At 43.8% G+C, this 12,125-nt stretch overlaps 1 pseudogene; it reads right to left on the reverse strand.

Moving 5' to 3' along the window:
* Nucleotides 1-7,236: 7,236 nt before the first annotated feature.
* On the reverse strand, nucleotides 7,237-9,561 carry LOC115131079 (SH2 domain-containing protein 1B2-like; annotated as a pseudogene).
* Nucleotides 9,562-12,125: the final 2,564 nt, after the last annotated feature.

The raw sequence follows: 12,125 nt of genomic DNA on the forward strand, positions 1-12,125 counted from the left end.
TATTTTTCCTCATAATCATGGACTATCGGACCACCATTTTATTACGTTTGCAATTGCAACAAATAATCTGCTCAGACCCCAACCAAGGAACATCAAAAGTCGTGCTATAAATTCACAGACAACACAAAGATTCCTTGATGTCCTTCCAGATTCCCTCTGTCTACCCATGGACGCCAGAGGACAAAAATCAGTTAACCACCTAACTAAAGAACTCAATTTAATCTTGCGCAATACCCTAGATGCAGTTGCACCCCTAAAAACTAAAAACATTTCTCATAAGAAACTAGCTCCCTGGTACACAGAAAATACCCGAGCTCTGAAGCAAGCTTCCAGAAAATTGGAACGGAAATGGCGCCACACCAAACTGGAAGTCTTCCGACTAGCTTGGAAAGACAGTACCGTACAGTACCGAAGAGCCCTTACTGCTGCTCCATCATCCTATTTTTCTAACTTAATTGAGGAATACTGAATACCTTTTTGATACTGTCGTAAAGCTAACTAAAAAGCAGCATTCCCCAAGAGAGGATGGCTTTCACTTTAGCAGTGATAAATTCATGAACTTCTTTGAGGAAAAGATCATGATTATTAGAAAGCAAATTACGGACTCCTCTTTAAATCTGCGTATTCCTTCAAAGCTCAGTTGTCCTGAGTCTGCACAACTCTGCCAGGACCTAGGATCAAGAGAGACGCTCAAGTGTTTTAGTACTATATCTCTTGACACAATGATTAAAATAATCATGGCCTCTAAACCTTCAAGCTGCATACTGGACCCTAATTCCAACTAAACTACTGAAAGAGCTGCTTCCTGTGCTTGGCCCTCCTATGTTGAACATAATAAACGGCTCTCTATCCACCGGATGTGTACCAAACTCACTAAAAGTGGCAGTAATAAAGCCTCTCTTGAAAAAGCCAAACCTTGACCCAGAAAATATAAAAAACTATCGGCCTATATTGAATCTTCCATTCCTCTCAACATTTTTAGAAAATGCTGTTGCGCAGCAACTCACTGCCTTCCTGAAGACAAACAATGTATACGAAATGCTTCAGTCTGGATTTAGACCCCATCATAGCACTGAGACTGCACTTGTGAAGGTGGTAAATTACCTTTTAATGGCATCAGACCGAGGCTCTGCATCTGTCTTCGTGCTCCTAGACCTTAGTGCTGCTTTTGATACCATCGATCACCACATTCTTTTGGAGAGATTGGAAACCCAAATTGGTCTACACGGACAAGTTCTGGCCTGGTTTAGATTTTATCTGTCGGAAAGATATCAATTTGTCTCTGTGAATGGTTTATCCTCTGACAAATCAACTGTAAATTTCGGTGTTCCTCAAGGTTCCGTTTTAGGACCACTATTGTTTTCACTATATATTTTACCTCTTGGGGATGTCATTCGAAAACATAATGTTAACTTTCACTGCTATGCGGATGACACACAGCTGTACATTTCAATGAAACATGGTGAAGCCCCAAAATTGCCCTCGCTAGAAGCATGTGTTTCAGACATAAGGAAGTGGATGGCTGCAAACGTTCTACTTTTAAACTCGGACAAAACAGAGATGCTTGTTCTAGGTCCCAAGAAACAAAGAGATCTTCTGTTGAATCTGACAATTAATCTTGATGGTTGTACAGTCGTCTCAAATAAAACTGTGAAGGACCTCGGCGTTACCCTGATCTCTCTTTTGAAGAACATATCAAGACCATTTCAAGGACAGCTTTTTTCCATCTATGTAACATTGCAAAAATCAGAAACTTTCTGTCCAAAAATGATGCAGAAAAATTAATACATGCTTTTGTCACTTCTAGGTTAGACTACTGCAATGCTCTACTTTCCGGCTACCTGGATAAAGCACAAAATAAAATTCAGTTAGTGCTAAATACAGCTGCTAGAATCCTGACTAGAACCCCAAAATTTGATCATATTACTCCAGTGCTAGCCTCCCTACACAGTTTTACTGCTAACCTACAAAGCATTACATGGGCTTGCTCCTACCTATCTCTCTGATTTGGTCCTGACGTACATACCTACACGTACGCTACGGTCACACGACGCAGGCCCCCTAATTGTCCCTACAATTTCTAAGCAAACAGCTGGAGGCAGGGCTTTCTCCTATAGAGCTCCATTTTTATGGAACGGTCTGCCTACCCATGTCAGAGACGCAAACTCGGTCTCAACCTTTAAGTCTTTACTGAAGACTCATCTCTTCAGTGGGTCATATGATTGAGTGTTGTCTGGCCCAGGAGTGGGAAGGTGAACAGAAAGGCTCTGGAGCAACGAACCGCCCTTGCTGTGTCTGCCTGGCCGTTTCCCCTCTTTCCACTGGGATTCTCTGCCTCTAACCCTATTACAGGGCCTGAGTCACTGGCTTACTGGGGCTCTCTCATACCGTCCCTGGGAGGGGTGCGTCACCTGAGTGGGTTGAGTCACTGATGTGATCATCCTGTCTGGGTTGGCGCCCCCCCCTTGGGTTGTGCCGTGGCGGAGATCTTTGTGGGCTATACTCAGCCTTGTCTCAGGATGGTAAGTTGGTGGTTGAAGATATCCCTCTAGTGGTGTGGGGGCTGTGCTTTGGCAAAGTGGGTGGGGTTATATCCTTCCTGTTTGGCCCTGTCCGGAGGTGTCCTCGGATGGGGCCACAGTGTCTCCTGACCCCTCCTGTCTCAGCCTCCAGTATTTATGCTGCAGTAGTTGATGTGTCGGGGGGCTAGGGTCAGTTTGTTATATCTGGAGTACTTCTCCTGTCCTATTCGGTGTCCTGTGTGAATTTAAGTGTGCTCTCTCTAATTCTCTCTTTCTCTCTTTCTTTCTCTCTCTCGGAGGACCTGAGCCCTAGGACCATCTCTCAGGACTACCTGACATGATGACTCCTTGATGTCCCCAGTCCACCTGGCCGTGCTGCTGCTCCAGTTTCAACTGTTCTGCCTTATTATTATTGGACCATGCTGGTCATTTATGAACATTTGAACATCTTGGCCATGTTCTGTTATAATCTCCACCCGGCACAGCCAGAAGAGGACTGGCCACCCCACATAGCCTGGTTCCTCTCTAGGTTTCTTCCTAGGTTTTGGCCTTTCTAGGGAGTTTTTCCTAGCCACCGTGCTTCTACACCTGCAGAATTTCGAACAAAATACAACAATTCCCTACAAATCCATCACCTCCACCCAAAATACCACCCAATCCCCATTCCCGTCCAACCTCTCTGACCCTGTCAAACAACCTCTCAATCCTGTGTGCCCTAATCTCATACTACACAACATAACTTCCTCCCTTCTGTTCCCATTACATACTACTATAACAATGTCTGCCCTTACTACTTTCATCCCATTGTCTCTGCCAGATATCTAACCCATTTTTCCTAACCCATGTTTTAATTTCCCCTCTACCTAACTGTACCTGTTTAGCCACCATATTATTTTACAAAGCTTTTTTTGCTATTATGTCTATATTATTTCCATTAACTCCCATATGAGCCGGCAAGGAAGATGTCAAGGAAGTAAGTTTGTCTTTATACAGGATGTACCGACCCCACCTACCGTCAACCAGTCATGTCAACGCGGAGCTATATGGAGCTATAAGCCAAGTATCAAGGAGTTCTTCTCCCTAAATTCCCTTTCCCCTTCTTGTCTCACTCACTCAATTGCGTTCTGACCGCTCCATCTACACACCTGTCCTGAGTCTACACACAAGCTTCTACACAAGGGTCTCCAGAAATACATACCTATAAAAACATATCTAACTGATGGAATACACAAGCTACATTCCTTGCCAAATGACAACAGTTTTAACACAACGTCCAAATGGGCTGGTTGATTGAAGTAGGGTTATATGTGGGCTGGTTGATTGAAGTAGGGTTATATGTGGGCTGGTTGATTGAAGTAGGGTTATATATGGGCTGGTTGATTGAAGTAGGGTTATATGTGGGCTGGTTGATTGAAGTAGGGTTATATGTGGGCTGGTTGATTGAAGTAGGGTTATATGTGGGCTGGTTGATTGAAGTAGGGTTATATATGGGCTGGTTGATTGAAGTAGGGTTATATGTGGGCTGGTTGATTGAAGTAGGGTTATATGTGGGCTGGTTGATTGAAGTAGGGTTATATGTGGGCTGGTTGATTGAAGTAGGGTTATATGTGGGCTGGTTGATTGAAGTAGGGTTATATGTGGGCTGGTTGATTGAAGTAGGGTTATATGTGGGCTGGTTGATTGAAGTAGGGTTATATGTGTTCCAACAAAGACCTGCAGTTTGGGAATAATTGCGTCAAGTCTATTTTCATCTTGTGCTACTTTGCAAACGGCTAGTACCATTTAGAATTAGTTAGCCTTTAACTCCCCTAAATATAGGCAGATTCCACACTGAAAATATGCTAATTATAAAGACAAAGAGCGTACTTTTATCAGAATCAGCCTAGGCCTATTCACACCAAAAATGTGTTGAGGCCGTAATTCATCACCATGCAGTGTTCAATGTGGAATTGTCCATTTCGAAAATTCAAAAGAACAAGTAGAATAAACTCAATCGAATGTCTGTGTATTGAAAAGAAGGCAGATGCTGCTGAGGTTACTGCCTTTTTCAAGATCGTGTTCCACGATATAATATAACCAGTTGATATCACGGTTTCAATAAATCAATCCTAAATGGCACTTGTTTTTTTTATTGACTGAATTAACACTGAGTATGAACTGTTCAAAGGCACCTAAATCTTTTGTCTTGCCCATTCACCCTCTGAATGGCACACATACACAATCCATGTCTCACTTGTCTTAAAAATCCTTCTTTAACCTGTCTCCTCTCCTTCATCTACACTGATTGAAGTGGATTTAACAGGTGACATCAATAAGGGATCATAGCTTTCATCTGGATTCACCTGGTGAGTCTATGTCATTGAAAGAGCAGGTGTCCTTAATGTTTTGTATACTCAGTGTATATGGAGCAATTTAGCAATAGTGTTTTGTATACTCAGTGTATATGGAGCAATTTAGCAATAGTGTTTTGTATACTCAGTGTATATGGGGCAATTTAGCAATAGTGTTTTGTATACTCAGTGTATATGGGGCAATTTAGCAATAATGTTTTGTATACTCAGTGTATATGGGGCAATTTAGCAATAGTGTTTTGTATACTCAGTGTATATGGGGCAATTTAGCAATAATGTTTTGTATACTCAGTGTATATGGGGCAATAATGTTTTGTTATCTGTAATGGTTATGATAAATTAAGCACTGTTGCACACTGTTGGAATATAGGACTAGATCAAGTGACCAATAATCCAATGTTATTGGTCACATACGCCAAATACAACAAGTGTAGACTTTACAGTGAAATGCTTATTTAGGAACCCATTCCCAACAATGCAGAGTTCAAAAGTAAGACAAATATTTGCTAAATAATAAATACACACATATTTTTTGGGGGCCTTGTGGTCTAAAAAAATATATATAATTTTTCATTAGAGTACTCAAAATGTTTCATGTTAATTACTTTGCACCCCTACTTTCAGACAAAGTCAAGCGACCCAAGTGTGTGTGTGTGTGTGTGTGTCGCCATGTCGGAATACCTGTACATGTGTTCTAGCTAAATAGTAGGCTGATTGGCTTTGTGAAAATATAGATGTGAAATGTCTATAATTAAGTAGGCCTATTCTTTAAATGCTAGGATCATTCAAAACTCTGACGCAGTTGTCAAGTCAACACATCTGTCAGTGCTGCTGTGAACTGCATCACAAGAGAAATGCAAATGGAGGATGAAAAACACAAGTTTACATCGGCTTGGCAATTATTACACATACTCATAGTCCATATTGAATTTTGCAGGGCCTTCTTTCCTTTGATGCAGGTAAGGCTGGCTGAAAGTGAAACACACTATCTACGGCAGGGACCTTGCAGAGAGGTGTGAAAACCGTAGTGTGTCAAAAACAAATGGCGGTGGGTGTGAGTGTGGGTGTGTGTGTAACCCAGACTGAGTATCCCAGTCAAACGTGTGCATGCATGTGCTGTCACCCTGGGCATAGACGTCAATCTATTCCACATTGGTTCATTGAAATGACATGGAAACAACGTTAATTTAACCAGTGTGTGCCCAGTGGTGTTTGTGTGTACACAGAAAATTATGGAGAGTCATTACAGCAGAGTTACTATTATTTGACTCAAAAAGGGTAGCTTTAACTATTTTTTAAATTAAGTGACTGATTGTGACCACTAGAGTCAAAGGTAAAACAAAGAGTTCATTCGAATAGTGTTCATTAGTATTTCTAGAGTAAATGTGAACCCACCCACAAATTAGCAGTTTAAATTTAGATTTTGCCGCCATTTATATTTTCTTCCTCGTATTTGACAGGAGTAGTCTTTGCATTCAGGTAAGTAACATGGTTTTGAAATTCATATTTGGCTTAAGTCAACCATTTAGACTGACATATCCTTCTTATCATTTATCATTAGCTAGTTCCAAGCCAAATATTCATTATTACCTAGCAATCGATCGTTACAGCCTGTTTTTTTAACCAAGCCAGGCTTGGTACCATTCTCAAAGCGTAGCTACCATTAGCTAGCTAGCTAATCATTTTAACTCAGTTTGCCAGAATGGACATACAAAGGTAGGTACTTGAAGCGGCTAAATTCCTATTTTTTTATCACCACAGTTGAATAAACCAATAAACATTTGGCAATTCGACACCAAATGTTTTGTAATGTTACTCTAACAAATAGCTAATGTTAGCTACAAGGGTAACTTAGCTAGCTACAGCAGTTAGCTAATGTTACCTAGCTAGCTAGCTAACAGCTAGCTAATAGCTAACATTAGCGAGCATGGCCATCTATAGTAGCTAGCTAACGTTAACATTCGCAAACTAGAATCACAGATAGAACAATGAGGGTTAGTTATACAAATATTTGCTAGAATACTCAAACCAAATTCAGGGTATAGTCTAGTTAAGGTCAGTCATTCATTCTATACACTACTTTGGCCCACGTGAGTGTTGCTTCTTTGGTTAGATAGATGGCTCCTTAGCTAGATGGCTGGATAGCTAGTAACGTTAGCTAGATGGCTACCAAAGCAACACGTCTAAGCTAGCTAAATAGATAACCTAAACCTGCATTCGGTCTGAGAATTCAGTCATGGATGTGTGCCTGCGTAGCTATGATATCGTTAACTGTGTCAGCTGTCGTTACTTTTATTAGGCGTGTGTGCCTTGTACTAGTTATGGAATCTAGAATGCAGCGAAGCCAAGGAGAGAGCAGGGAATACACAGGGATTTTATGTATTTTATGTATTCAGAATGCCATACTAAAACATAATCATGAGATGAATGAGCTGTAAATTATATGGGATGTTTCTATAGAGTGTAGAGAAAAATAAACATTGTTATGTCAGGTATGAATGCCATTACTCCTCACTACCCCAAACCATTATGAATAAAACAACTCTACCAGCACTGGGTAATGTGACAGACCCAGCCTACAGAGAGGGGGAAAACCTCACTGTTGGTGGTGGGCCAGTTTAGATCATGGAGAGAGGGGGAAGGATTCACACACTGAGTCACAGACACAGGCCTAGTCCCCAATTCCCCTCTCTGATGTGTCATTGACGTAAACTTCCACTTCAACAAACAGACAAACACTATTCTCTCTGACAACCTCAGTACCCCTGGCACACAGAACAGAAAACATCATGACGACTAAGCACAGCCTGATCTGATGGCACCACACTCAAACTCTCACAGGCTAATAGATGATGTCACAGGCCAGGGGTCAGGGTTCAGAGTGTGCTGCTGAATCAGGAGGGCAGGACCTGGACATAGTCTGATGCATCCACAACTAGATGTGAGAGAGAGTGAGAGGACACAGGTGAGAAGGTTATAAAGGATAGTGAACTGTCTGGACGGTATGTCTGAGCAGCTCTGATGAAGGTCTCGGAACACTGAGAGATGGAACGAAACTAACAAATGGACAGACAAACTGTGTGTGTGTCAAGGTGTGTTACCTACTCTCATAATCAGGCACCTCTTTGATGATATTGGGGTCAGGGAGTTGAAGCAGAGTCTTTCTCTTGACTAAGTGGCACAGGTGCTGGACCAATCCCTGCCCTCGACACTTATAATGGTGGACCAGCTCCTCTAATGTCTTAAAGAACTTCTCCTCTACACCAGGTGTTGTCTACACACGCACACACAAACCATCAGAAACACGCACACACAAACACAGCCCATCAGAAACACACACACAGGACATCAAAAAGACACACACACACAGACCATCAGAAACAAATAAAATTGTATTTGTCACATGCGCTGAATACAACAGGTGTAGACCTTCTCGTGAAATGCTTACTTACAAGCCCTTAACCAACAGTAAATAGAAATAGACACACAGGGTGTACCTGCAGGGTGTAGTTTCCAGTGTTGTTCTGGAGAATCCTGTAGGTATACACCACCTTCTGTCTACTGCAGAAACACAACACATACAGAAGAGGAGGACAGAGAGGGAACTGAATAACTTCTAATTCACTTTTATTTCCTGAGAGGGAACTTCATGTATGGTGATGGGGTGATACACACAAGCATAGCAGTGGGAAGTCATGGGGGGGTTGAGGGTGCTGAGCACCTTTTGATAAATCACAAAATAATAATTAATATATATATTTTTTTATACATTTAGTTTTTCCCCCACCAAATTAGTGCACTAGCCCTGTATTACTCCTGTATGAGTCATCAGCAGAGCGGGGAGAATTCCCCCCCACCACCCCAGTTCTTGACTTGAGCAGGAGCTCACTGGAGCTGAATACCAGAACCTCACATGATCTACTGCTTGAGCTCCTGTTCCTCTTATAGAATATTAGCTCAAAAGTATTGTAGAGCTCCTGCACCTAAAGATAAACAGTACCGCCATACAACATGAGTACTGGAACCTATTTCAGTCCAAGTCAAGCACTGGTTCTGACTAGTGTTCCCTAAACCACCAAACCACCCCACAATATTAAAAGCTAGGATGAATTCTATAAAGCATTTATAAAATGGATTGGTGGACATTCAACTTCCTACATTTCCAAAAAAAAGAACAAAGAGTGTAGTACTTACTAGACACACAGACACATGGCTGCTTGGATGGTTTTGCTGTCTCTGATGAGGTAAGCTCCGTTCTTCCCTGTTCTTCGCCAGCAGATCCTCACACTCCAATTTACTGATGGCCCCGTGGTACACCGCTAGAGCCAACGCCATGGTAACTACCCCACCGGGGGGGGTCAACAGGTGGTCAACACCCCGCTTCTTCACTCCTCTCTTCTTGTTGTAGGATGCTTGTCCTCGTCCTTTCTTCTCTTTCCCTCCTCCCACCTGTCCTTGCCTCTCCCTGTGTTCTCTCTCTCCTCACCCTATCCTCTCCTCTCCCTCTGTTCTCTCTCTCCTCACCCTATCCTCTCCTCTCCCTCTGTTCTCTCTCTCCTCACCCTATCCTCTCCTCTCCCTGTGTTCCCTCTCCTCACCCTATCCTCTCCTCTCCCTGTGTTCTCTCTCCTCACCCTATCCTCTCCTCTCCCTCTGTTCTCTAACTCCTCACCCTATCCTCTCCTCTCCCTCTGTTCTCTCTCTCCTCACCCTATCCTCTCCTCTCCCTGTGTTCTCTCTCCTCACCCTATCCTCTCCTCTCCCTGTGTTCTCTCTCCTCACCCTATCCTCTCCTCTCCCTGTGTTCTCTCTCCTCACCCTATCCTCTCCTCTCCCTATGTTCTCTCTCCTCACCCTATCCTCTCCTCTCCCTCTGTTCTCTCTCTCCTCACCCTATCCTCTCCTCTCCCTCTGTTCTTTCTCTCCTCACCCCAGATCTCTCTCCTCTTTAACACCTCTCCACCTGCCCTCTCCTCTCCCTGTGTTCTCTCTCCTCACCCTATCCTCTCCTCTCCCTCTGTTCTCTCTCTCCTCACCCCAGATCTCTCTCCTCTTTAACACCTCTCCACCTGCCCTCTCCTCTCCCTGTGTTCTCTCTCTCCTCACCTCAGAGAGAGGCTAGCATTGGTAAAGTTACTCTCTGATAGATGATCCCTGCGATCAATCAATCAACCAATCCCTCCATTATCTGCATTGAGAGCAGAGACCGACACATAGAGCCCACTGCAGCAGTGAGGTGAGCAGACATACAGGCAGAATGTAAATATCTTCAAAGGTTAAATATCTCAAAGACACCTCTCCGGCCACAAGATTACAGGAAATGAGTGTGTGTGTGTGTGTGTGTGTGTGTGTGTGTGTGTGTGTGTGTGTGTGTGTGTGTGTGTGTGTGTGTGTGTGTGTGTGTGTGTGTGTGTGTGTGTGTGTGTGTGTGTGTGTGTGTGTGTGTGTGTGTGTGTGTGTGGGGGGGGGTTCGAGCCCAGGCTCTGCAGCAGCCGGCTGCGACCTAGAGGCCCATGGGGCGGCGCACAATTGGCCCAGCGTCGTCTGTGTTAGGGAGGGTTTGGCCGGCAGGGATATCGTTGTCTCATCGCGCACTAGCGACTCCTGTGGCGGGCCGGGCGGAGTGCACGCTGACCAGGTCGCTAGGTGTAAGGTGTTTCCTCAGACACATTGGTGCGGCTGGCTTCCGGGTTGGATGTGGGTTGTGTCAAGAAGCAGTGCGGCTTGGTTGGGTTATGTTTCGGAGGACGCATGGCTCTCGGCCTTCGCCTCTCCCGAGTCCGTACGGAAGTTGCAGCGATGAGACAAGACTGTAACTACTACCAATTGGATACCACGAAATTGGGGATAAAAAGGGGTAAAATAATAATACTTTTTTTTTGTCACTAGCTCTTCTAATGTCAAAGGGGAATTGTTTTCGAAATGTTTACAAATTAATTAAAAATGAAAAGCTGAAATGTCTTGAGTTAAACAGTGTGTAGAGAAAAATAAACATTGTTATGTCAGGTGTGAATGCCATTATGAATAAAACACTATTCTCTCTGACAACAATGGGTACCCCTGGCACACAGAACACACAGAACAGATCCATTGCGTCATGATCACTAAGCACAGACTGACCTGATGGCACCACACCCAGACTCTCACAGGCTTATAGATGATGTCACAGGCCAGGGATCAGGGTTCAGAGTGTGCTGCTGAATCATTAGGGCAGGACCTGGACGTAGTCTGATGCATCCACAACTAGATGTGAGAGAGAGAGTGAGAGGACACAAGTGAGAAGGTTATAAAGGATAGTGAACTGTCTGGACGGTATGTCTGTGCAGCTCTGATGAAGGTCTCGGAACACTGAGAGATGGAACGAAACTAACAGATGGACAGACAAACTGTGTGTGTGTTTGTGTGTGTGTCGAGATGTGTTACCTACTCTCATAATCAGACACCTCTTCAATGATATTGGGGTCAGGGAGTTGAAGCAGAGTCTTTCTCTTGACTAAGTGGCACAGGTGCTGGACCAATCCCTACCCTCGACACTTATAATGGTGGATCAGCTCCTCTAATGTCTTAAAGAACTTCTCCTCTACACCAGGTGTTGTCTACACACGCACACACAAACCATCAGAAACACACACGCAGGACATCAAAAACACACAGACACACACACAGGCCATCAAACACACACACACAGACCATCAAAAACACACAGACACACACACAGACCATCAGAAACACACACACAGACCATCAAAAACACACACACACACACACACAAACACAGACCATCAGAAACACACACACAGACCATCAAAAACACACACACACACAGACCATCAGAAACACACACACACACAGACCATCAGAAACAGACAGACAGACAGACAGACACACAGACCATCAGAAACAGACAGAGACCATCAGAAACACATCAAAATGTATTTGTCACATGCGCTGAATACAACAGGTGTAGTAGACCCTGTTGTGAAATGCTTACTTACAAGCCCTAAACCAACAGTAAGTAAGAAACACACAGAGGGTGTACCTGCAGGATGTACATGCTCTTGGGCTCCCGAGTGGGGCAGCGGTTTAAGGCACTGCATCTCCTTGCAAGAGGTGTCACTACTGTCCCTGGTTTGAATCCAGGCTGTATCGCATCCGGCCGTGATTGGGAGTCTCATAGGGCGGCACACAATCGGCCCAGCGTCGTCCAGGTTTGGATGGGGTAGGCCGTCATTGTAAATGAGAATTTGTTCTT

Source organism: Oncorhynchus nerka, linkage group LG6 (assembly GCF_034236695.1).
Source record: "Oncorhynchus nerka isolate Pitt River linkage group LG6, Oner_Uvic_2.0, whole genome shotgun sequence".
NCBI classification, from domain to species: Eukaryota; Metazoa; Chordata; class Actinopteri; order Salmoniformes; family Salmonidae; genus Oncorhynchus; species Oncorhynchus nerka.